Source organism: Rhinopithecus roxellana, chromosome 3 (assembly GCF_007565055.1).
Source record: "Rhinopithecus roxellana isolate Shanxi Qingling chromosome 3, ASM756505v1, whole genome shotgun sequence".
Taxonomy (NCBI): domain Eukaryota; kingdom Metazoa; phylum Chordata; class Mammalia; order Primates; family Cercopithecidae; genus Rhinopithecus; species Rhinopithecus roxellana.
The window spans coordinates 138,642,869-138,669,089 of record NC_044551.1 but is presented as its reverse complement, the minus strand read 5'-3'; the positions used below and the strand labels follow the sequence as shown (position 1 = coordinate 138,669,089).

At 37.2% G+C, this 26,221-nt stretch overlaps 1 protein-coding gene and 1 non-coding gene across 3 annotated transcripts in view; one reads left to right on the top strand and one right to left on the bottom strand.

The window, feature by feature from the left end:
* RASA1 (RAS p21 protein activator 1) overlaps window positions 1-26,221 on the top strand; it is a 133,550-nt gene that overhangs the window by 11,519 nt on the left and 95,810 nt on the right. The window lies entirely within an intron of this gene.
* On the bottom strand, window positions 18,879-18,989 carry LOC115896632. The gene has a single exon (XR_004056546.1). It is a non-coding gene; the product is annotated as a U6 spliceosomal RNA (small nuclear RNA).

The window sequence follows — 26,221 nt, the reverse complement described above, 5'->3', positions numbered from 1 at the left end:
AGAGAATCAAGATATATGCATATATAAAAGGGAGTTTATTAGAGAGAATTGGCTCATGCCATTACAAAGTCAAAATCCCGCAATTCGCCACCTGCAAGCTAGCGAATGAGAAAAGCTGGTACCACGTCCCAGTTGGAAAACCTCAAAACCAGGAAAGCTGACAGTCTGAGGCCAAAGGCCTGAGACCCCAGGGAGGCTGCCAGCATGAGTCCTGGAGTCCAGAGACCAAAGAACCTGGAGTTTGATGCCTAAGGGCAAAAGCAAACTATCCTTCACTAGAAGGGGGTGGGGAACTCAGCAAACTGGCTCTGTTTCTCTTTCTGCCTACTTGGTTCTGGCAGCCGATTGGATTAGATGGTGCCCACCCAGAGTGGGTCTTACTCTCCTCATTCACTGACTCACATGCCAGTCTCTTCTGTAAACACCCTCACAGACACATGCAGGAACAATGCTTCACCAGCCATCAAGGCATCCCTCAGTCCAGTCAAGTTGACACCTATTATTAACCATCACACTAATGATGTTGGAAAATTCTCTTCTCTTCCCTTCTCTTCTCTCTTCTCTCTTCTCTCTTCTCTCTTCTCTTCTCCTCTCCTCTCCCCTCCCCTCCCCTCCCCTGTCTTGCTCTGTTTCCCAGGCTGGAATGCAGTGACATGATATTGGCTCATTACAACTTCCACCTTCCAGGTTCAAGCGATTTTCCTGCCTTAGCCTCCCGAGTAGCTAGAATTACAGGCACCTGTCACCACGTCTGGCTAATTCTTGGGTTTTTAGTAGAGATAGGGTTTCACCATATTGGCTGGGCTGGTCCTGAACTCCTGACCTCAAGTGCTCCACCTGCCTCAGCCTCCCAAAATGCTGGGATTACAAGCGTGAGCCACCTCACCCAGCTTGAAAAATCTTTTCATGTGCTTTTTTCATCTGTATACCTTCTTTGGTGAAATGTCTGTGTCTTTGCCCCATTTTCAAATTGGATTTTTAAAAATTGTTGAGTTTCAAGAGGTTCAACGAACCATATTGTAACATGTCAAAATTTTCTTTTTTTTTTTTTTTTCTTTTGTGAGATGGAGTCTTGCTCTGTCGCCCAGGCTGGAGTACAGTGGTGTGATCTCGGCTCACTGCAAGCTCCGCCTCCCGGGTTCACGCCATTCTCCTGCCTCAGCCTCCCCAATAGCTGGTACTACAGGCACCGCCACCACGCCCGGCTAATTTCTTTTTTTTTTCTTTAAGGCTAAATAATATTCCATTTCATGTATATATCACCTTTTGTTTACCCAGTTATCCATTGAACATTTGGGTTGCTTGCACCTTTTGGCTATGGTTCCCAGTGTGCACATGGTATATAAACATGTGTTCCAGTACCTGCTTTCATTTTGGGATATACCCAGACTTGGAATTGCTGAATCATATGGTAATTCTGTTTTTAATTTTTTAAGGATTCATCATACTGTTTTCCACAGTGACCACACCATTTTATAGTCCCAGAAGCAATGCGCAAGGGTTAGAATTTCTCTGCATCCTTGCCAACACGTTTTTTTTTGTTTGTTTGTTTTTGAGATGGAGTTTCACTCTTGTTGCCCAGGCTGGCAGCCTCCGCCTCCTGAGTTCAAGCGATTCTCCTGCCTCAGCCTACCGAGTGCCAACACTTTTTATTTTCTGTTTTCTTAATAATAGCTATCCTAGTGGGTGTGAAGTAGTAACTGGTTTTGATTTGCATTTTCCTAAGATTAGTGCTGTTGAGCATCTTTTCATGTGCTTATTGGCCATTTGTATATACATTTTTTTTTGGAGAAATGTCTATTGCCCATTTTTGTTTTTGTTTTTTTGAGACGGAGTCTAGCTCTGTTGCCCAGGCTGGAGTGCAGTTCCAGCTCACTGCAACCTCCTCCTCCTTGGTTTAAGCGATTCTCCTGTTTCAGCCTCCCAACTAGCTGGGATTATGGACGCATGCCACCCCACCCGGCTAATTTTTGTGTTTTTGGTAGAGATGGGGTTTCACCATTGTTGGTCAGGATGGTCTCGAACTCCTGACCTCAAGTGATCCACCAGTTTCAGCCTCCCAAAGTGCTGGGATTACAGGCGTAAGCCACCGCCCCAACCTATTTCCTATTTTTGAGTTGAGTTTGATTTTTTTATTTTCATAGTTCTTTATATGTTCTTGATATTGATCCCCTATCAGATATGTAATTAGCAAATATTTTCGCCCGTTCCACAGGCTACTTTTTACTTTTGTTGATAGTGTCCTTTCATGCATTTAATTTTGATGAATTCCAGCTTACGTGTTTTTTTCTTTTGTTGCCTATATAATTTTCGTTTCAGTCATCAATTACGATTTGAAAACGTCTGCAGTAGGATAGTCTGTTGTTTTTATCTACATTTCTGCTTTTCTCATTGTTTTTTCTTCTTTCTTGGTGTTTCAAGATTCCTTCTTTTATTACTTGAAGAATTTCCTTATTCTTTAAAGGTGTGTCTGCTGGTAACAGTTTATTCATTTTCCTTTTGCCTGTGAATGTCATGATTTCATCATTATTCCTGAAAGATAATTTCACCACGAATAAAATTTATGGTTGACAATTCTTTTCTTTCAGAAGTTGAAAAATTTTGTGCCACTTTTCTTCTATCCTTTATAGTTTCAGATGATAAATCTCTTGCCACTTGAATTGGTGTTGCCCTATAAGGTAATGTGTCTTTTCTCTGTGATTGCTTTCAAAATCTTTATCTTTGTTTTCAGAAGTCTAGTGATATGTCAGGGTTTCTGTGGGTTTACCTATTTGAGATTTGATTACTTCCTGCATCTGTAGGTTTATGTTTTTCTCCAAATATGGATTTTTCAGCCATTATTTTTGAATACCCTTTTAATTCCATCCTCTTTTCTTTATGGGACTCCAGTGATACAGAGTTAGATCTTAACGTTACTGTCTTACAGGTCCTCAAGACTTTTAACTTCTTTTTAGTCATTTTTCTTCCTGTTGTCCAGATTGGGTAAATTCTATTGATCTGTTGGTTCTCAAGTTCACAAATTCTGTCTTCTGTCATCTGCTATTGAGCCCATTAGGTTGAAAAAAATAATTTTTTTGACAAAAATTGTGTATATGTATTGTGTACAACAGATATTTTGATAGATGTATACGTTGTGGAATGGCTAAACTGAGCTAATTAACCTGCGTTACATCACGTACTGAGCATTTTTTTTGTGCTGAAAACACAATTGTAGCAATTTAAAATATGCAGTAAACTATTATTATAAACTATGGACACCATGTTTGTGCCATACATCTCTTGAACTTGTTCCTCTTAACTGAAATTTATCTCCTTTGATCAACATTTCCTCACCTATCCAAGAAGTTCTGTTTTTTGTGATTTTTTTTTTTTGGTTGGTGTTGTAGCTTGTTTTATCATCATTTGGTTGGTTTTACAACTTTTTTCTTTGCTGAAATATTCTATTTTTAAAATCTGTTTTAAAATTTGTAATTGATCGTTGAAGTGTTTTTAATGATAGCTGATTGAAAATTAAAAAAAAAAAAAAAAAAAAAAAAACCTTTCCAACATCTAATCCACGTGAACATTAACATGTTTATTTTCTTTTTCTCATCCAAGTTGTGATTTTCTTGGTTCTTGGTATGATGGGTGAGTTTTGATTGTATGTTGGACATTTTGGCTTCTAGATAATTTTTAAATAATCACTTTTCCCCTAAATATGATTAATACATGTTTACTATAGAAAATTTGGAGACTATTAGAAAATACGAAGAAAAACCAATCATCCTTACTTTTACTACCAAAGGTCATAACCACTGTTAAGTTTTTGTATATTATATATATCTAAAATACATCTGTATATATCCCTATCCCCCTAAATATAGCTAACATTTTCACATATGAGGACATTGAGATGTGGAGGGTTTTAGGTAACTTTCCCAATTCACAGAGCTGCCAAGTGATACAAACCCAAGCTTTTGACCCCTAAATCTATTTAGCCTGTATGCCACATTCCCACTTCTGTTTTTCTTCCTTAATGCTTCAAAAAAATGGTTTCAGTAGAAGAATGAAGTTCTTTGAGGAGAAATTAGGGTGTTATAGCCATCTTAACGGACTTAATACAGTGTTTATTTTGGGTAGTTCAGTATTTATGGATATTCATGTACTTGCATGCATTCTAGAGGTTATCTCAGGCAACAGAGAAATGAGCTTTGATACTTCTGTATATGCATTTATTTAGGGATACTTGTATCAACAAATACCTCCTTAAGGTTGAAGGCCTTTTTTTTTTTTGACAGATTTTTAAATCTCCTTTCAAGACAAATGCAGAAATATGAAACAACATACAATGAAACCCAATTTTTTTCTTATCAGTGTTACAATGAAATGATGTTATTTGAGGACCTACTGCATGTTGTTTTCTTAAGGTTGCAGTTTCTAAGAACCTATCAGTGATGAAGTGAGGATGTAACTGTAGTATTTTAATTAAACCATTGTTAGCTTTCTTATTTTTTGAACAGCCACCGTATAGGAATTCTTTCATACATTATGCCACTTAAGTGACTGTAGGTTGCTTTCTCTCCATATATAGACAGACAGGTAGGTAGGTAGATGGTAAGCTTAGTTGTTCACTCACATCAGTTGGGTTTTAGGGTGGCTGCCAAAGCATGAATTTAGAGGAAATTATCAATCACTGCATTCAGTAGTGACCATATGACAGCTTAGGAATATTTTACTGTCTTTTAGTTCCTCCTTGATGAAGAAAGCTAATCCAGGTATCTGGAGTGGAGTTGTTCTCTACTTAGTACTTAGGGGACACTGCAATGCTTTATTGCTGGTGGTAGAAGAAATAAAATTTCAGTTAGATTTTAGTAGTTCTTTGGAATCATGTAGTAATTCTCCACATTTCTCATTGTTGGTAATTAAAAAGAATGTAACTATTGTTTGTGTTTTGTTAGCACATAAATCTGATTAATTTCTCATGGAATTTGGAAAAAAAGAACACAAACCTCAGACTAACAGGAGATCATATCCTCTAGTTAATATTAGGATTCCTGAATAACTTCCTTTTGCCTGAACATTGGGATCAAAATCTTTTTATCATGAAGCTGTTTCTGAAATTATAGCAAGTGAATAGGAAATAACCTAATATTTTTGTTTTGACATTGTTTTTTAAGAACCTTATCTATGTGATAAAATAACGTTTAGCATTAAAGTTAGTGTCAGAAATCATATAATGTTTTAAAGGTCTGTGGAAATAATGGTACCATTCATTCATTCATTCATTCATTCATTCATTTATTTTGAGATGGAGCCTCGTTCTGTCGCCAGGCTGGAGTGCAGTGGTGTGATCTCGGCTCACTGCAACGTCTGCTTCCTGGGTTCAAGCGATTCTTCTGCCTCAGCTTCGCGAGTAGCTGGGACTACAGACAGGTGCCACCACGCCCAGCTAATTTTTGTATTTTTTAGGAGAGACGGGGTTTCACCATGTTGGCCAGGATGGTCTTGATTTCTTGACCTCGTGGTCCACCCGCCTTGGCCTCCCAAAGTGCTGAGATTATAGGCGTGAGCCTCCGCTCCTGGCAATGGTACCTTTTAATAAATTAGTTTTAATTTTTGTGGAAATGGTATTATCTTCTTAGTGCACAGGGCCCTTGAGAGAGTACAGTGGAATAAAAGTTTAAATATAATAGGAGACAAATTTTGTTATGCTTTGAATGCTATGGTGTAGTGACTTGTGCATAGCATTGTAGTGTAGATATGTGGAATTGTAATGCAATTCTCTTCTCAACTTTTAAAAACAATTTTTTTAAGATTTCAGTCAGTCTCTTTTTTTTTTTTGAGATAAAGTCTCACTCTGTTGCCTAGGCTGGCGTGCAGTGGTGCGATCTCAGCTCACTGCAACCTCCACCTCCCAGGTTCAAGCAATTCTTCTGTCTTAGCCTCCTGAGTAGCTGGGATCACAGGCGCACACCACCACGCCCAGCTAATTTTTGTATTTTTAGTAGAGATGGGATTTCACGAGGTTGACCAAGCTGGTCTCGAACTCCTGACCCTAGGTAATCCACCTGCCTCAGCCTTCCAGAGTGCTGGGATTACGGGTCTGAGCCACCATGCCCGGCCAGTCGGTCTCTTTTTCTCCTTTTCCACTCTAACCAGTTATCTAGATTGTTCTATTCTACCTCCGAAATAGATCTAACATTTCTTTCTTTTATTCTTCTTCTTATTATGTTATTATTATTATTTTTACAATGGAGTTTCACTCTGTAGCCAAGGCTGGAATACAGTGGCACGATATTGACTCACTGAAACCTCCGCCTCCTGGTTCAAGCAATTCTCATGCCTCAGCCTCCCGAGTAGCTGGGATTATAGGCACGTGCCACCACCCCTGGCTAATTTTTGTACTTTTTTTAGTAGAGTCAGGGTTTTACCATGTTGGCAAGGCTGGTCTCGAATGCCTGATGTCAAGTGATCCACTCGCATTTGGCCTCCCAAAAGGATCTAACTTTTCTTTTTTATCTCCTTTATTTGATTCACACCCTCATTTTCTTTTCTTCTCCTATTAGAGTGGTCTGTTACTTTTTTCCCTTTTACTGACCTCTTCCTCAGCCAATTAATAACTCTTTATTATTGGCTTTCAAAATGTTTAACTTCAACGCAAGTAAAAATTAAGAAATTCCTGGTACATTATGATGCAGAGTTTATGTGTATATTTAAATTAAAAAAAAAACCTCAAAGGTTTAATGAAAAATACTGTTTTAAATTACTACTTGATACAATTCTGTTTTCATTTTAATTCTGTTATACTCTACTTAGAAATTACTGGTAGAAAGCAACTAAATTGAATTTGAAACTCCCAGCAGTTTGAAAAATTGCTTTACTTTCAGTGTAATCTTGTAAAGACACATTTTTTTTTTTTTTTTTTTTTGAGACGGAGTCTCGCTCTGTCGCCCAGGCTGGAGTGCAGTGGCGGGATCTCAGTTCACTGCAAGCTCCGCCTCCCGGGTTTACGCCATTCTCCTGCCTCAGCCTCCCGACTAGCTGGGACTACAGGCGCCTGCCACCTCGCCCGGCTAGTTTTTTGCATTTTTTTTTTAGTACAGACGGGGTTTCACTGGGTTAGCCAGGATGGTCTCGATCTCCTGACCTCGTGATCCGCCCGTCTCGGCCTCCCAAAGTGCTGGGATTACAGGCTTGATCCACCACGCCCGGCCAAGACACATTTTATACTTTCTTAAAATCTTGTTGTGAGTCTATTGTTTACAGAGTAGTGGCCTTCAGATATAGTTTTGACCATGACTCACTAAAAGAAATAGATTTTACACCTGTGACCCAGCATACACTTATGCAGAAACGTATACACACACACACACCCACCCACCGACCCACCCACACTCCAGAAGCAATTTTATGTCTCTCCATTTTCTATTTCTTCTGTTGGGACACCTTTCTCCCTACCTTGATTACATGACAAATTTTCATGTGTTCTTCTGAATACAGTTAGGACATTCTTGAAGTTGACGTAATATGACAAAAAATAAAGATTTCTTCTCAGTGACAACAACGATGTCATCAAACCAACTTGGAAAGAATTGTTTTCTCAGAGAATTAAACCACATGATCTCAATTAAATCAACATGCATGAATTACACAAGTTTTTTGGTTAGGAAGACCTGACAGTAACCTACTTGGTGATACTGACTTATTTAAATAATTGGGATTGTAGCAAACGATGTGGTCATAATGGACTCATGTAAAATGGAGCCTTATTAAGGGTTAGCTTGTCAGGTATCATCTAAGTTCAAGTGGGTGGGCTTTTATTTAGCCCAAGGATGGAACCTGTTTCTGGTGGAGTTATTCTTGGTAATATGTAAATGTTTTTATTAGATATATCATTTTTTTTTGTCCAGATTGCATGCTCAGTAAGCAAACTTTACCCCAAGTATTTATGTTGGAAAATTTTAAATTTGCAGAAAAGTTGGAAGAATACTGAGTAACTTTATATTTTGTCACATTTAGTTTGTCTCTTTCTCTTTATACACATGTATATATTATTTTCGCTGAACTGTTTAAAAGTTAGTTGCAGAGATCTTGTTCTTTTCCTCTGAAATACTTTATCATGTATTTCCCAAGAATAAGGACAATAGCCCACAAAGGCAAATACAATAAATTTAACATTAATATATTATTCATATAATATATTATCAGTTGTTCCTATAGTGTCGTTTATATCTGTCTGTTTTAATGAATTGCATTTAATTGTTATGTCTTTTTTGTTTCCTTTAATCTAGAACAGTCCTTTTTGCTTTTCATTTCTTTTGTAACATTAACATTTTTGAAGAGTTTAGGATAGTTCTGCAGAATGTGTGTCAATTTGTATTTGATTGTTTTCTCATAATTAGATTTAGATTAACCGTTACTGGCAGAGATATGCCATAGGTCATGAGTCCTCAGTACCTAGGGGCACATGATGTCAATTATCCTGTTGATGATGTACCTAAGTTTGAACTTGGTTAAGATGGGTTCCACCAGATTTTGCTATTATAAAAGATACCTTTCCCTTTATAATTAATAAATAATAAGTACCCATTAGTTTTAGTATCCATTGATTATTTTTACCTGAATCATTTATTTTCTTGTAATGATATTGTAAAAATGGTGATTTTTTTCTCCCCATTTGTAATTTCTTTGAAATTTATTAGTTGGCAACCTTCATTAGAGAGTCTTAGGATTACAGATTGGCTTCCCGCTTAGTAGGCTTGTAGGGGAGATTAGGCTGGGCAGAGATACATGCAGGCATGCATGTATTTTATTTTATTATTACTATTTTTTGAAACAAGGTCTTGCTTTGTTGCTCGGGTTGGAGTGCAGTGGTGTAACTGTTCACTGCAGCCTCAACCTCTCAGGTTCAAGCGGTCTTCCCACCTCAGCCTTCCTGTTAAAGTTACTAGGGCTATAGGTGCATGCCACCATGCCCAGCTAATGCCTTATTTTTTGTATAGACAGGGTCTCACCTGTTTCCCAGGCTCATCTTGAACTCTTGGACTTGAGTGATCCTTCCTCCTTGGCCTCCCAAAGGCATGAGCCACTGTGCTTGGCTTAATTTTGTTGTTGTTGTTAATAGATAAATTGTCCTTGTGGTTTCTGTATTAGTCACTTTGGAGCTTTATTAGAATGGATCAACAACCTTATATCCCATCAACTCTTAATACTTGACTCACTTGAGTTTAAGTTGTATATCCTGGAGAAGTCATCTTGACTTTTGGTATTTAATAATGTTTCTTGACAGTTAGCAAGTTATATGGCTTGTTCTGGGGGAAACCCTCTGCCTTGCATCTTACCCGTTTGTATTGCATTTTTACAGTGACTTATTTCAAGGCAGTGAGGACAAGGAGGATACAAAATCAAAAAAGGCATTGGATTTAATGGTTAAAGGATCTCTGCAACTAACTTTTAAACAGTTCAGCGAAAATAATATATACATGTGTGTATAAAGAGAAGGAGACAAACTAAATGTGACAAAATATAAAGTTACTCAGTATAAGGGACAGGAATGCAATTTGAATAAAATGGTGAATACTTCTAGATAGGCACAAAAATTTTGTTTCCCCTAGCTCACTTTTTAAAAATTAATAAACTATTTTTTAGAACAGTTTTAGCTTAATAGCAAAATTGAGGGGAAAGTAGAGTTCCCATATTCCACCCCCTCTTTTTCCCACTATTGACATCCAGCACACTGGCACATTTGTTTCCAGTGATGAACTTACATTAGCATATTATTGTCACCCAGTGTTCATAGTTTATGTTAGGGTTTATTCTTGACGTTGTACATTCTGTGGGTTTTGACAAATGTTTAATGACATGTATGCCACATTGTAGTGTCATACAAAATAGTTTCATTGCCTGAAAATTCTGTATATTTTGTCTGTTCATTCTTCCTTCCCCCTTAGCCCCTGTCAGTCACTAATCTTTTTATTGTCTCCATAGTTTTACTTTTTCCAGGATGTTGTATAGATGGAATTGTACAGTATGTAGCCTTTTCAGATTGACTTCTTTCACTTAATAACATGCATTTAGGATTCTTTCTTTCTTTCCATGGTTCAATAAATAATTTCTTTTTTTGTCTGAATGTACCATAATTTATCCAGTCAGCTAGTGGTTGTTTATGAATTTTGGCAATTATGAATAAAGGTGCTTATAAACATTTGCTTGCAGGTTTTTCTGTGGCCATAAGTTTTCAGTTTATTGGGATAAATAACAAGAAGCCTGCTTACTGGATAGCAGAGTAAAAGTATGTTTTGGAAGAAACTGCCAAACTGTCTTCCATAGTGGCTGCACCATTTTGCATTCCCACCTGTAGTGAATAACAGTTCTTGTTGCTCTACATTCTAGTCAGCAGTCGATATTGCCAGATTTTTGGATTTTGGTCATTGTAAAAGGTGTATAGTGATATCATGTTTGAATATGCCATTTTCTAATCACGTATGATATATAATGGTTTGGATATGTGACTCCTCTAGATCTCTTGTTATGGCCAGGGTGGTGACTTATACCTATAATCCCAGCACTTTGGGAGGCTGAGTTGGGAGGATTGCTTGAGGCCAGGAGTTTGAGACCAGCTTGGCCAACATAATGAGACTGAGACTCTGTCTCTACGAAAAAGAAAAAAATTAGCCAGGTGGTGGTCAGCACACTTGTGGTCCCAGCTACTTAGGAGGCTGAGTGGGGCGGATCACTTAAGCCTGAGAGGTCAAGGCTGCAGTGAGCTATGATTGTGCCATGGCACTGCAACCTGGGCAACAGGGTGAGACCCTGTCTCCAAGATTTGGGTTGTGGGGGAGGATCCCTCATGACTTGCTGCCATTCTCCTGATAGTGAGTTTGTTTTCACGAGGTCTGGTTGTTGTAAATTGTGGCACCTTGCCTGCTACTCTCTCTTGCTCCTACTTTCATGAAACATCATGTAATATGTTTGCTCCCGCTTTGCCTTTCACCATGAGTAAAAGCTTCCTGAGCCTACCCAGAAGCTGAGCAGATGCTGACACGATGCTTCCTATACAGCCTTCAGAACTATGAGCTAGTTAAACCACTTATAAATTACCCAGGCTTAGGTATTTCTTTATAGCCATGCAAGAATGGTCTAATATATGTGATACTGAACATCTTTTCATGTGTTTATTTGCCATCTTTATATCTTCTTTGGTGAGGTGTCTGTTCAGGTCTTTTGCCCATTTTAAAGCCAGGTTTGTTTTCTTATTGTTGTGAAGAGTTCTTTGTGTATTTTTGGATAACAGTCCTTTACCAGATGTGTCTTTTGAAAATATTTTTCTCCCAGTCTGTGGTTTGTCTTTTCATTTTCTTGACAGTTGCTTTTTGCAGAGCAGAAGTTTTTAATTTAATGAAATCCAGCTTATTCGTTTTTTCTTTCATGGATTGTGACTTTTGTGTCTGAGAAGTCATCGCCATAGCCAAGGTCACTAGATTTTCTTTATTGTTACTGTCTAGGAGTTTTACACTTTTGCATTTTAATTTAGGTCTGTGATCCATTTTGAGTTAAATTTTGTGAAGAGTGTAAGGTGAGTGTTTACATTCTTTTTTTTTTCTTTTTTTTTTTGACATGTGGATGTCCAGTTGTGCCAGCACTGTTTGTTAAAAAGTCTGTCTTTGCTCCATTATCTTACCTTTGCTCTTTTTTTCAAAGATGATTTGTTGTATTTATTTGGGTCTGTTTCTGGGTTTCCTGTTCTGTTCCATTGATTTATTTGTCCTTTTCCAAAATACCACACTATCTTGGTTACTGAAGCATTATAATAAGTCTAGTAGTGTCAATCCCTGCGACTTTGTTTTTCTTTCAATGTTATGTTGGCTATTCTAGGTCTTTTACCTCTCCATAAAAACTTTAGAATCAATTTGTTGATATCCACAAAATAATTGCTGGGATTTTGATTGGAATTGTGCCAAATCTGTACATCAAGTTGGGAAGAACAGACACGTGATATTGAGTCTTATTCATGAACTTGGAGTATCTCTCCATTTATTTAGTTCTTTGTTATGTTCTATCATAGTTTTGTAGTTTTTCTCATATAGATCCTGTACATATTTTGTTAGAATTATACCTAAGTATTTCATGTTTTGGTTGCTAATGTAAATGGTAATGTGTTTTAAATTTCTTTTGTACATACAGGAAAGCCACTGGCTTTCCTTGTATTTTGCAACCTTGCTTGTTAGTTCCATGAGGTTTTTTTTCGTCAGTTCTTTTGAATTTTCTACCTAGACAATCCTGTCGTCTGAGAACAAAGACAGTATTATTTCTTCTTTTCCAATCAGTATACCTTTTTCCCTTTCCTGTTTTACTGCATTAGCTAGGACTTTGAGTATGATTTCAAAAAGCAGTGGTAAGAGGAGGCATCCTTGAATTTTTCCCCATCTTGGTGAGAAAGCTTTGACATTCTCACCATTAAGTATGGTGTTAACTGTTGATTTACTTGGTAGATTTTTGTTTTTTCATCAAGTTGAGGAAGTTCCCTTCTATTCCTCATTTGCTCAGCATTTTAATCATGATTGGGTATTGGATACCGTCAAATGGATTTTTTGCATCTATTAATATGATCGTGTGATTTTTCTTCTTCAGCCTGATGTGATTAATTACATTGATTTTTTAAAATGTTGAACCAGTCTTGATAAATACTTCTTGATCATGGTATGTAATTCTTTTTGTACATTGTTGGATTTAATTTGCTAATATTTTGTTGAGGATGTTTGCATCTCTGTTCATAAGAGATTGGTCTGTAGTTTTCTTTTCTTGTAATGTCTTTGTCTGGTTTTGATATTAGGTTAGTATTGTCCTCACAGAATGACTTAGGAAGTAACTGCTGTATCTCTGAAAGACATTGTAGAGAATTGGTATTATTTCTTCTTTATATGTTGATTAGAATTCACCAGTGAACCCATCTGGATTTGGTTCCCTCTATTTTTGAAAGTTAGTTATTGATTCAATTTCTTTGGTAGATATAGGTCTATGCAAGATTTTTTTTTCTTCTTGTGTGAATTTTGGCAGATTATGTTTTTTAAGGACTTGCTCCATTTCATTTAGCTTTGCAAATTTGTGGACATAGATTTATTTACGATATTAGTTTATTATCTTTTTAATGGCTTTGGGGTAGTAGCAATTAGTAAAGATCTTTTCTTTCATTTATGATATTACTAATTTGTCTTCTTTTTTTCTGAGTCTGGCTAGAGGCTTATCAGTTTTATTGATCTTTTCAGAAAAGACACTTTTGGGTTTGTTAATTTACTCTATTGATTTCCTGTTTTCAATTTCATTGATTTTTGCTGTAATATTTATATTTCTCTTTATCTGCTTACTTTGGAGTTAATTTGCTTTTCTTTCTTGCTTTCTATGATGAAGTTTAGAGTATTATTATTATTTACAAATTTTATTTAAGAGACAGGGTCTCGCTACATGGCTCAAGCTGGAGTGCAGTGACTGTTTCCAGGTGCACCCCTACTACTGATCTGTGTTTTGACCTGCTCTGTTTTTAACCTGGGCTGGTTCACCCCTCCTTAGGCGACCTGGTGGTATCCTGCTCCCAGGGGTGTTGATGCCAAGATAATAATGGAGGTTCATTGGGCGTAGTGTACTACAGTCCAGAACTTCTGAATTCTGTCCATTTTTCTGTCTTCACCACCCAGGTAACTGGGACTACAAGTGTGTGCCAGTGCTCCCAGCTGAAGCTCTGATTACTGATTTTTTATCTTACATGTGCATTCAAACTATAAGTTTTCCTCCAAGCACTGCTTCTGTTGCATCCCACAAGTGTTAAATTGTATTTTCATTTTAATTTAAAGTATTTTAAAATTGCTCTTCACATTTCTTCTTTGATTAATATGTTTATTTAGAAGTACTTTGGAATTTTCCTGCCATTTTTTTGTTATTTATTTCTAGTTTAATTCTGTGGTCTGAGAATAGACATTATATGATTTCTATACTTATAAATTTGTTAAGGCGTGTTATTACTCGGAATGTGGTCTATGTTGGTAAATATTTCATTCAAGCCTGGAAAGAATGTTCAGTCTGCTATTGTTGGATGAAGTGGTCTATAGATGTCAGTTATATCCAGTTGATTGAAAGTGCTGCTGAGTTAAACTGTATCTTTACTGATTTGTTGCTGGCTGGATCTGCCCATTCCTGATAGAGGCATGTTGAAATCTCAACTCTAATAGTGCATTTATGTATTTTCTCTTGAAGTTCAGGTTTTTTTTTTTTTTTTCCATTTATTTTTACTTTCCATTGTTAGGCACATATATATTAAAGATCATTGAGTCTTCTTGAGATACTGATCCGTTTATCATTACTTAATGCCTCTCTTTGTCCCTGGTAACTTTCTGTGCTCTGACGTTGGCTCTGTCTGAAATTAATATAGCTGCTCCCACTTTCTTTTGATTAGTGTTAGCGTGGTGTATCTTTCTCCATCCCTTTGCTTTTAATCTATATGTGTTTTTATATTTCAAATGGGTTTCTTGTTCATATAGTAGGATCTTGTTTTTTGGTCTGCTCTGACAATGTCTTTTAATTGGTATATTAGACTTGATGTTTAAAGTGGTTATTGATATAGTTAAATTAATATTCACCATATTTCTTAACGATTTTCTATTTGTTGCCCTGTTTCTTTGTAACTTTTTGTTATGCACTTTTTCTGCCGTTTGTGATTTGAGTATTTTATATGATTTCATTTTTCTCTCATTTTTGAGCACATCAGTTATATATATTTTATTTATTTATTTATTTTTGAGACACTGTATCACCCAGACTGGAGTACAGTGGCGTAATGTTGTCTCACTGCTCCACCTCCCAGGCTCAAGTGATCCTCCCACCTCAGCCTCTTGAGTAGCTGGGACCACAGATGCATACCACCATGCCTGGCTAGTTACTGTTTGTGTTTTTTTTATAGAGATAAGGTTTTGCCATGTTGCCCAGGCTGGTCTCAGACTCCTGGGCTAAAGCAATCCTCTCACCTTGGCCTCCCAAAGTGCTGGGATTATGGGGATGAGCCACCACGCCTGTCCTCCACTTTTTTTTTTCTTCTTTTTTTTTTTGAGATGGAGTCTTGCTCTGTCATCGAGGCTGGAATGCAGTGTTACCATCTCGGCTCACAGCAACCTCCGCCTTCCATATTCAAGCAATTCTCCTGCCTCAGCCTCCTGGGTAGCTGGGATTACAGGCGTGCGCCACCACGCCTGGCTAATTTTTGTGTTTTTAGTAGAGATGGGATTTTGCCATGTTGACCAGGCTGGTCTTGAACTCCTGACTTCAAGTGATCTGCCTGCCTTGGCCTCCGAAAGTGTTGGGATTACAGGTGTGAGCCGCTGCGCCTGGCCTTTTATTATTATTATTTTTTTTCTAACTTAAGTGTTTGCCCTGGAGCTTGCAATATATATTTATAGTTTTTCCAAATGCATTGTCAAATAATACCATGTTGCTTCATGGGTTGTGTAGTACTTTATAATAACAAAATATTCCTGTTTCCTTGCTTCTGTCCTTTTCTATCTTGTCATTCATTTCACTTATACATAGGCATACGCAAGCAAATACATCATTGCTATTATTTTGAACTGTTACCTTTTAGCTGAATTAAAAATAAGAAAAATAAAAGTTTTTATTTTACCTTCACTTGTTCTCTCATATTCTTCCTGAGTTTCTGACCTATATCTTTATCCTTCTCTTTCATGAAATTATTTTAATATGTCTTGCAAGGCAGGTCTACTGGCAACACATCTCTTCGATTTTTGTTTGAGAATGTCTTTATGTTTCTTTCACTCTAGAAGGATAGTGTCACATGGTATAAATTTTTAGATTCATGTTTTTTTTTCTCTCAACACTTTAGTGTTTCATTCTACTCTCCTGTTCTCATTGTTTCTGAGGGGAAGCTGGTCTTCCGTAGGCAAGGTGTTTTTTGCCTCTGGTTTCTTTCAAGATTTTTTTCTTTGTTTTTGATTTTCTGAAGCTTGAATATGATATGCTTAGATTTTTACAAATTATTTTTAGGTTTTTAGGAGCCTCAGTCTTAATATTATCCGAGTTTTATGGATCTGTGGTTTGGTGTCTGATATGAACTTGGAAATTTAGTCATTTTTGTTTCCTTGTGTTATCAGTGTATGTAAGTTACACCTTTTTTAGTTGTCCTACAGTTGTTGAATGTTCCACTCTTTCTTTTTCCTCTCTGTTTTTTCTTTGCTTTTCAATTTTGGAAGTAGTTTCTGTTGTTAGACCCTTAAGCTCAGGGATGCTTTCCTTAGCTACGTTCAGTCTCTTAATGAAGCCATTAAAGGCATTCTTCGTTTCTATTACATTGCTTTTGATTTCTAACATTTCTCTTTATCCTTTCTTAGAATTTCCATTTCTCTGCTTACGTTGTCTATGTATTTGCATATTGTCTACCCTTTTCATAAAGCACCTAGCATATTAATCATAGTTTAAAAAAATTCCCAGTCTGGTAACTCCAGAATTCCTGTCATGTCTGTTTTTGATGCTTGCTCTGTCTCTTCAAACTGTTTTTTGCCTTTTATTATGTCTTGTAATTTTTTATTGAAAGGTATACATGATGTAGTAGGTAAAAGGAACTGCTGCAAATAGGCCTTTAGTGATGTAGTACAAGGGAGGCATTGTGTAGTCCTAGTATTAGGTCCCAGTTTTTTGGTGAAACTGTGCTCCTGGACTGTGTACGTAACCATTGTTTCTCAGTCCCCCAGCCTTATCCCTGTCACTTTTAGGTGGGATAGAATGGCTAGAAGGGACTGGAATTTGGTATTTCCCTTTCCTCTTGTGAAAGGCTAAAGTGAACTGGAGTTGTTCACCATACTTCTTTATCCACAGGTAGGTTAGGCTCTGGTAAATTAGTTTCTGTTCAAGGCAGGCCTTGTTATTTCAAAATTGTTCCTTTTTCCTTTCCCCTACCAGAAGCACAAAGAGATTTTTCTCTGATATTTACTGTAAGGGCCTAGCAGAGCTCCTGGAGGTAAAATTCACAAGAGTGTCACGGCCTTACATGACTGGGTCCTCCTGGAGTTTTAAATTGTCATTTGTTTGCACCTAGTCTCCAACAATTTGTCGTTATAGTTGAAACTTTCTTACCCTGGCGCTGGTTCCCAAGGAAGTTTCTGCTTGGGGGTTTCTGTTCTGATGACTTGGGATTTTTCTCTATCTGCCTGCCTGTCTCTGAATTTTGGGGGACAGTGGTTTGCCCTGTGACCTCACTTCTCTGAAGGATCTCACTAGAGCTATTAATTTTTCAGTTTGTTCAGCTTTTTACTTGTTAGGATGGAGTAGTGACTTTTAATCTTCTTATATGTAAAGAAGGAACAGGATGCCAGGCACAGTGACTCACGCCTGTAATCCCAGAACTTTGGGAGACTGAGGTGGGCGGATCACGAGGTCAGGAGATCGAGACCATTCTGGCTAACACAGTGAAACCCCGTCACTACTAAAAATACAAAAAATTAGCCGGGTGTGGTGGCAGGCGCCTGTAGTCCCAGCTACTTGGGAGTCTGAGGCAGGAGAATGGTGTGAGCCTGGGAGGCGGAGCTTGCAGTGAGCGGAGATTGTGCCACTGCACTCCAGCCTGGGCGACAGAGCAAGACTCTGTCTCAGAAAAAAAGAAGAAGGAACAGGAAACTGACAGAGGCTTAAAGGCCGCTTAAAGGTTACAAGTTTTAAAGGTGTTAGAAAGAGATTGGTTTGTGGGAATTTGGAGGCTACATCCTTTCAGAGAATAAGTAGTTAGAGGGGATAGCAAATTAAGGGGAGTAGATTTTTCAGAATAGCAAAAGATAATACTTGATAATTTTTTTTATTCTTAATAGTAAATATTTAGTTATTTTATAAATCAATCATTGAGGTTGGATTTTTTGTTTTTACCCTAGTGTATTTGAAAGTAAATGATGCTTTATTTTAATATTTGCTGATGTATTTAATCAAAACCTAGAGAATTAAGGTAGACATTGTATCAGAAGAAAGCAGTTTTGAACAAAGACAGCGTATTACTAGTCAGTTAACAAGTAATCAACTGTTTCATAAGCATCACATAACATTTCCTAAATTGTGCACTGCATTGTTCAGTTAAAGAAATTGGTGTTCTGTGACTTTTTGACAGTTAAGTAATTTGAGAACTTCTGCATTTTGGGTCTTTGCTCTTGGAAATCCGGAATGTACATTAGCCTGTTTATGCCTAGTGTTCCATTAATGGAGCGCTAAGCATCTGGGAGTTCTTTATATCCTACTGCTCAAGGCCATCGCCAAGGTCCAATTTTTCACACTCAAAAAGTTGCAACCTTAGACATAAATACAGGAGCCCTATGAGTCATTAATATACTAAACAAACTTTCTTGTTTAATTCTGCTTTTTCTAAACTTACGTGCTTAGTGATTATTTTCCGCAGGGCATATTTTGAGAAACATAGTAATAGCAAGTCGTTAGGTTTCTCCCTACCTGGTGCTTACAATGGGAGTAGTATAGAGGAAGAACCCAAGTTTAGCCTTTGGAAAAACCTGAGTTTGTGGTTTTTAATGCTTTTAGTGAATCACTATATTGGAAAAGTTAATTTAAGCTCCTCATGAGTGTTTCCTTTTGTAAAATATAGTAACATTTCTCCATTTCTAATTCACAGTGATGCTGATGTTTTATAGTTACCAAAAAGGCTATAATAAAGTACTTACATATAAGGTTTGTATATGGTTCTTTTTTCTTTTTTATTGTCTATATGTAAGGTACACAACATAATGTTTTGATATGCATATATTTAGTGAAGTAATTACTACAGTCAAGTAAGTTAATATATCCCTCATCTCCCACAGTTAACCGTTTCTGTGTGTGTGTGTGTGTGTGTATGTGGTAAGAGTGCCAAAAAATACATGGAATGCTTCACAAATTTGCATGTCATCCTTAAGCAGGGGTCATGTTGATCTTTTCTCTGTCATCATTCCAATTTTTAGTATATGTGCTGCAGAAGTAAGTACTGTATATGGTTCTTACAAAGAAGGGGAACATTTGACACCTGCTTTCTGGTGGTAGGTGTGATATTGATGTGAATTGTTCCAGGAGTCAGAAACCTATATCGATGTTGAAAGAATAAATCACTATGCAAGGGAATGGTGTGTTAACATTTTATACAGGCAACAGTGCTAAGGAGTTATACTGTTTTCTTGTAATTTTTTTTCTTTTGGACACTTTAATATGTTGTGAAGAGATGACCAATAAAACAAGAATAATAGATATTTAGTGTTGCTTATTAAGAGTTAAGCTGGGGGATGGGTGCAGTTGGCTCATGCCTGTAATCCCAGCACTTTGAGGGGCCAAAGGAGAGAGGATTGCATGAGCCCAGGAGTTAGAGACCAGACCAAGCAACATAGGGAGACCCTGGCTCTACAAAAAATAAAAATAAAAAGTTTGGCAGGGCATGGTGGTGGCACACCTGTGGTCCCAGCTACTCGGGAGGCTGGGGTAGGAGGCTCACTTGAACCCAAACGGTTGAGGTTGCAGTGAGTTCTGATCTTGCCACTGCATTCTTACCTGGGTGACAAAGCAAGATCGGTCTCATAAACTGGGCAGGGTGGCCTCTGCCTGTAATCCCACCTACTTGGGAGGCTGAGGTGGGAGGACTCTTGAGGCCAGGAGTTTGAGACCACCCTTAACAACCTAGCAAGACCCTGTCTCAAAAAAATATTAAAATAAAAAGAGTTAGATGGATTACAAGAAAACTTCCTTAGCTGGTAAGTGTATCCTACTTACTAATGACAGAAATATAGTTGAAACATGATAGAATAAGGTTTTGGATGAAATCTTATGCAATTATTTATAAGGTAGTGTCTACAGTTCTAATTATTTTGTTGTAAGGATGTTAAAATGAGTTTTAGAATAATGCATATAATAGTTGGGGATAGAAGAGCTTTTTATATGGAAATAAAATATTCAGATTTTTTTGTGTGTTGAAAAAGTTTAAAAGATGATTATATGATTAAAACTTACATAGTTAATGAACAGAGAAAATGAAAAATGGTGACACAATCCTGAGAGGTATAAAATTATATATGCCAAAGAGGCAGATGCATGAATTTCTCTCCTGTCTCTGACCTTCGTGGGCATGAGACGTTAGTCACGGAAAGGCAGAAAAGATGAGGCAGGGCTAGGTCCTGGCTCTGAGTCACCCATTGACTCAGCTGTTAGTACCAACCACTTAGTCTTAGGCCGCTGAATAGTACATATGTGAATTTTCAAGTTACCACTGTTGTGGCCTCTGCAAACATTTGGCAGTATTGGGGGTTAAGGGAGATTAAGTCCAAAATAATAAAACAGATGAGGGAGAGGGTAACAGCTGGACAACACATTGTTATGAGGTGTTTAGTGTAGATATAATTTTGACTGTCTAATGTTTTATGTATATGCACAATTACATATAATATATATGCACATACTAATTTTAAAGCATGCTCCCTTTAGTGTTGAAATGAAAGTTTTAGTATAGAGTTTTTCTGTGTTTGGAATTAATTTTTTTTCCTTGGTTATACTTTTTCTTGAAGTATAACACAAAGCATAGTATCTTAAGTGTTCAGCACAAGGAATTTTAACAAGTGGATGTACCTGTATAATCCATACTTAAAGAACCCCAGAATATTATCAACATCTTAGATGTCTTTTTGTGCCTGCTTTCTGCCTAATATGCACACCACCTCCTCCTGAAAAACAAAATTCTAACTTCTTGTATCCTAGATTATTTCTGACTTTTTGAGTTTTATATTATAAAATTGAATCATATACAGGTTGAGTTTCCCTTAATGCTTAGGACCAGAAGTGTTTCAGATTTCGTATTTTTGGGGGGCTTTATTTGCATTATACCAGTTGAGCATCTCTAATCTGAAATCCAAATGCTCCAATGAGCATTTTGTTTTTGTGTCATGGTGGTCCTCAAAGTTTCAGATTTTGGAGCATTTTGGATTTCAGTTTTCAGATTAGGGATACTTAACCTTTAATATCCATTCTTTTGTGTGTTACTTTGTTATGTTGATAAGATTTATTCATGTTGTTGCATGTAGCACTATTTCCCTTATCTCCATTGCTTGTGTTACATTGTGACTATACCAATAGTATATTATCTTTTTCTACTAGTGATGGACATGACCTTTAGGGTGTGTGTAGTTTGACTATTACAGATAGCATTACTATGAATTTTCTGATAATGACTTTTGATGAACGTGTATAGACATTTATGTTATACACCTAGGATTAGAATTGCTGGATCATAGGATGTTCATATAATAAGCTTGGTAGGAATTGCTGACTAGTTTTGCAAGCTGTTTGTACCCATTTAAATTCTGAGTAGCAACGTGTGAGAATTTTCGTTGCTCTACATTCTTGTGAACATTTAGTATCAAAATAAAATCATTGTAGTGATTTAGTTGGGTTAGTGGTGTAATAGCTCTTGTGGTTTTAAATTTTTATTTTCTTGATGTGATGATTAATGGAAGTGTGTATCTTTTCATATGTTTATTGGTCATTTCTGTAACTCTTCCATGAAGAAGTCTTTTGATTTCCAGTTTTCTATTGGTTTGTCTTTTTTTGTATTTATTTCTGGTTATTCTCTGTCTTGGCTATGAGTCTTTTGATGAGTATATGTGCTTTTGAACTGTTGTTTTTTTTTTAACAGAAGTTAATTTTATCAGTTTTCTTTTTCTCTTTGTGGTTGAAGTGTAGCACACATAAAGCATAGTATTCTACACTATACACAATGAATTTTAAAAAGTGGATGTGCCTATGTAATCCATACTTAAAGAACCTCAGAATATTGTCAGCATCCTAGATATCGTTTTGGGGCTGCTTTCTGCCTAATACGCACGCTACCTCTTCCCAAATAAACAGAATTCTAACTTCTTACATCCCAGATTATTTCTGACTTTTTCAGCTTTATATAATAAAATTGAATCATAAACAGGTTGAGGTTTTTTGAGTCATGTTTAAGAAATCTTTGCGTGCTCTAAGGAGACGAACATATTTGCCTGTGTTTTTTCCTAGACACTTTATTATCTTTTTCTTTTAGATATAATGTACATATGGAATTGATTTTTGTGAATGGAGCAAGGAAGAGGTCAAGATTCATTTAAAAACAATGTGGATATCTAGTTGACCCATTTCCATCAAGTAAAAAGCTCATATTTTTCAGACTCATCATTGTCATGAATCAATGGCAATAGATGTGTGAGTTTGTTATATCTCACTTCTGTCCCATTAGTCTACTTGTCTATCTTTGCATTAATTCTTAATGTATAATAGCATGACTAATTGTTCTTCAGTAGGACCTGTCTCTTTTTCACTAGTGAAATTGATACTTTGTGACCTTTTTCATTTGTTCAGTCTTCTCCAGTCTACCAATTTTGTTAATCTTTCCAAGAACCAATTTTTCATTTTTTTTCCCCTGAAGTCTTGTGTTGTACCTTTGCTTTTGATTTCGTTAATTGTGTCCTATTTATTTTCTGTCTTTTCAGGTTTAACTTTTTGTCTTTTCTAATTTCTTGAGGTAGATATTTAAATAATTCCTCTCTGTCTTCCTTTTTAATATAATCATTTAAGGTTACAGATTTCCCTCCAAGCATAACTTCAGCTACATGTCACAAATTGTTATCTGACCTATCTGCATTTGGTTTCTTCACTAGCGTATTGTGAAGACATATTTCCAAATAGATGGCAACTTTTATAGTTTTTTTAGGGGTTAGTAATTTTTCGATTAGTTCCCTTGAGAGAACATACTCTGAATGAATTTAGTCCTTTGAAATGAGGCTTGCATTTTGATTCAGCATATGGTTTTGGATGAAGGTTCTATGTTCACTTGAAAGGTGTGTCTATATATATATATACACACACACACACACACAAATATATACACACAAACTTTTATTGGATGCAGCTTTCTTCATGAGTCAATTATATTTATGAATCTTGGTTTTTTATATGTTCACTGATTTTTTTCTTTCGTGTGCTTTTTAAATAAACTCTTGAGAGAAATGTGTAGTTTCCCATCCTACTATTGTAGATTTATCTATTTTAGGGGTTTTATCTATATAGAACTACATATAGTTTTATTTTAGCTTTATATTTTGGTGTATGCATATTTAGAATAATGAATTCTAAATATGCATACACCAGTTCCTAATGAATTCATTACTGTATTATGAAATGTCTTATCTTTGATACTTCTTCTGATACTTCTTGTCTTTTTTTTAAAAAAATTATTTATTTATTTATTTATTTATTTTGAGACAGAGTTTTGCTTTTATTGCCCAAGCTGGAGGTGTGATCTCGGCTCACTGCAAACCCCACCTTCTGGGTTCAAGCGATTCTCCTGCCTCAGCCTCCCGAGTAGCTGGGATGACAGGTGCCCACCACCACACCTGGCTAATTTTGGTATTTTTAGTAGAGACAGAGTTTCACCGTGTTGACCATAGCTGGTGTTGAACTCCTGACCACAGGTGATCCTCTTGCCTCAGCCTCTCAAAGTGTTGGAATTACAGGCGTGAGCCACGATGCCCAGCTGATACTACTTGTCTTAAAATCTAGTTTGTCTGACATCAGTTTTCTTTTGATTAGTGCTAGTATGGTAAAGCTTTTTGTGTTCTTTTACTTTCAACATGTCTGTATTCTTATATTTAAGATACATCTCTTATAAAGTGGGTTTTATTGTTTTATATAGCCTGACATTTTAGTCTTTCAGTGATTGTCCTAAAGATTACAACATAGGCCGGGCGCGGTGGCTCAAGCCTGTAATCCCAGCACTTTGGGAGGCCGAGACGGGCGGATCACGAGGTCAGGAGATCGAGACCATCCTGGCTAACATGGTGAAACCCCGTCTCTACTAAAAATACAAAAAACTAGCCGGGCGACCTGGCGGGCGCCTGTAGTCCCAGCTACTCGGGAGGCTGAGGCAGGAGAATGGCGGGAACCCGGGAGGCGGAGCTTGCAGTGAGCTGAGATCCGGCCACTGCACTCCAGCCTGGGCGGCAGAGCGAGACTCCATCTCAAAAAAAAAAAAAAAAAAAAAAAAAAAAAAGATTACAACATGTATCATTGACTTATTACAGTCTACTGAAAATATTTACTTTTACCACTTCCCTAACAATGCTATCCTGCCTTTTTTTTTTTGAGGCAGAGTCTCGCTCTGTCTCGCTCTGTCACTCAGGCTGGAGTGCAGTGGCGTGATCTCAGCTCACTGCAAGTGCTGCCTCCCGGGTTCACGCCATTCTCCTCCCTCAGCCTCCCTAGTAGCTGGGATTACAGGCGCCCGTCACCACGCCCGGTTAATCTTTTGTATTTTTAGTAGAGTTGGGGTTTCACCGTGTAGCTGGGATTACAGGCGCCCGTCACCACGCCCGGTTAATCTTTTGTATTTTTAGTAGAGTTGGGGTTTCACCGTGTTAGCCAGGATGGTCTCGATCTCCTGACCTCGTGATCCGCCTGCTTTGGGCCTCCCAGAGTGCTGGGATTACAGGCGTGAGCTAATGCGTCTGGCCTCCTTCTGCTTTTTACATTATTGCTCTGCATGTTTATTATGCCTTTTTTTTTTCTTTTTTTTTTGACGTGGAGTCTCACTCTGTTGCCCAGGCTGGAGTACAGTGCCACAATCTTGGCTCACTGCAACCTCCGACTCCTAGGTTCATACAATTCTCCTGCCTTACCCTCCCAAGTGACTGAGATTACAGGTGTGTGCCCCCACACCCAGGTAATTTTTGTGTTTTTAGGAGAGTTGGGGTTTCGCCATGTTGGGGAGGTTGGTCTTGAACTCCTGACCTCAAGTGATCCACCTGCATCTGCCTCCCAAAGTGCTGAGATTACAGGCATGAACCATCGTGCCGGCCTATTATACACGTTTTAATATTCATTAGATATTATTGCTTTGTACAGTGTTTGTTTACACATATATTTACTGTTATGATGCTCTTCACTTTATGCTGCATTTCCATTGTTTCCTGTAGGGTAGGAACTTTTTAACTTTTCTTTTGGCCTATGGAACTTCTTTTAATACTTTTTTTTTTTTTTTTGGTAAACGTCAGTTGTCAAATATGCTTTCTATTTATCTGAAAATGTACTTGTTTCTGTTTCTGAAGGATATTATCTCTGTGCATTAGATTCTAGATTCACAGTTGCTTTCTTTCAGAAATTTGAAGATACTCCATTCTCTCTGCTTTCCAGTATTTTTGTTGCAAAGTTAGCAAAATTTTTTTATCTGTTTCTTTGAATATAATGTCTTTCTGTTTTGACTACTTTGAAGATTTAGTCTTGCCAAAGAACGAAACTGGAGGCATCATGCTACCCAACTTCAAGCTATACCACAGAACTCCTGTAACCAAAATAACATGGTACTGGTACTAGAACAGAGACATAACACCAATGGAACAGAATAGAGATCCTAGAAATAAGACCTCACACAGCTATCTGATTTTTGACAAACTTGACAAAAACAAGCAATGGGAAAAGGACCATTCAATAAATGGTGCTGGGATAACTGACTAGCCATATGCAGAAGATTGAAACTAGACCCTTTCCTTACACCATATGCAAAAATTAAGATGAAATAAAACTAAAATGTAATACCCCATACTATGAAAACCCTGGAAGACAACGTAGGCAGTACCATTCAGGACATAGGCCTGGGCAAAGTTTCATGAGGAAGATGCCAAAAGCAATTGCAACAAAAGCAAAAATTGGCAAATGGGATCCAATTAACTGAAAGAGCTTCTGCACAGCAAAAGTAACTATCAACAGAGTAAACAGACAACCCACAGAATGGGAGAAAAATTTTGCAAACTATGTGTCTGACAGAGGTCTAATATTCAGCATCTAGAACTTAAATTTACGAGGAAAATAATCCATTAAAATGTGGGCAAAAGACATGAAGAGACATGTTTCAAAAGAAGACATACATGCGGGCAAGAATCAGATGAAATAAAGCTCAACATCACTGATCATTAGAGAAATATAAATCCAAGCCACCATGACACCAGTCAGCATGGGTGTTATTAAGAAGTCAGAAAATCACACGTGCTAGCGAGGTTTTGGAGAAAAAGGAATGCTTATACACGGTTGGTGGGGGTGTAAATTAGTTCAACTGTTGTGGAAGACTGTGTGGCAATTCCTCAAAGACCTAAGGATAGACATACCATTCAACCCATGAATCTCATTACTGGGTATATAACCAAAGGAATAT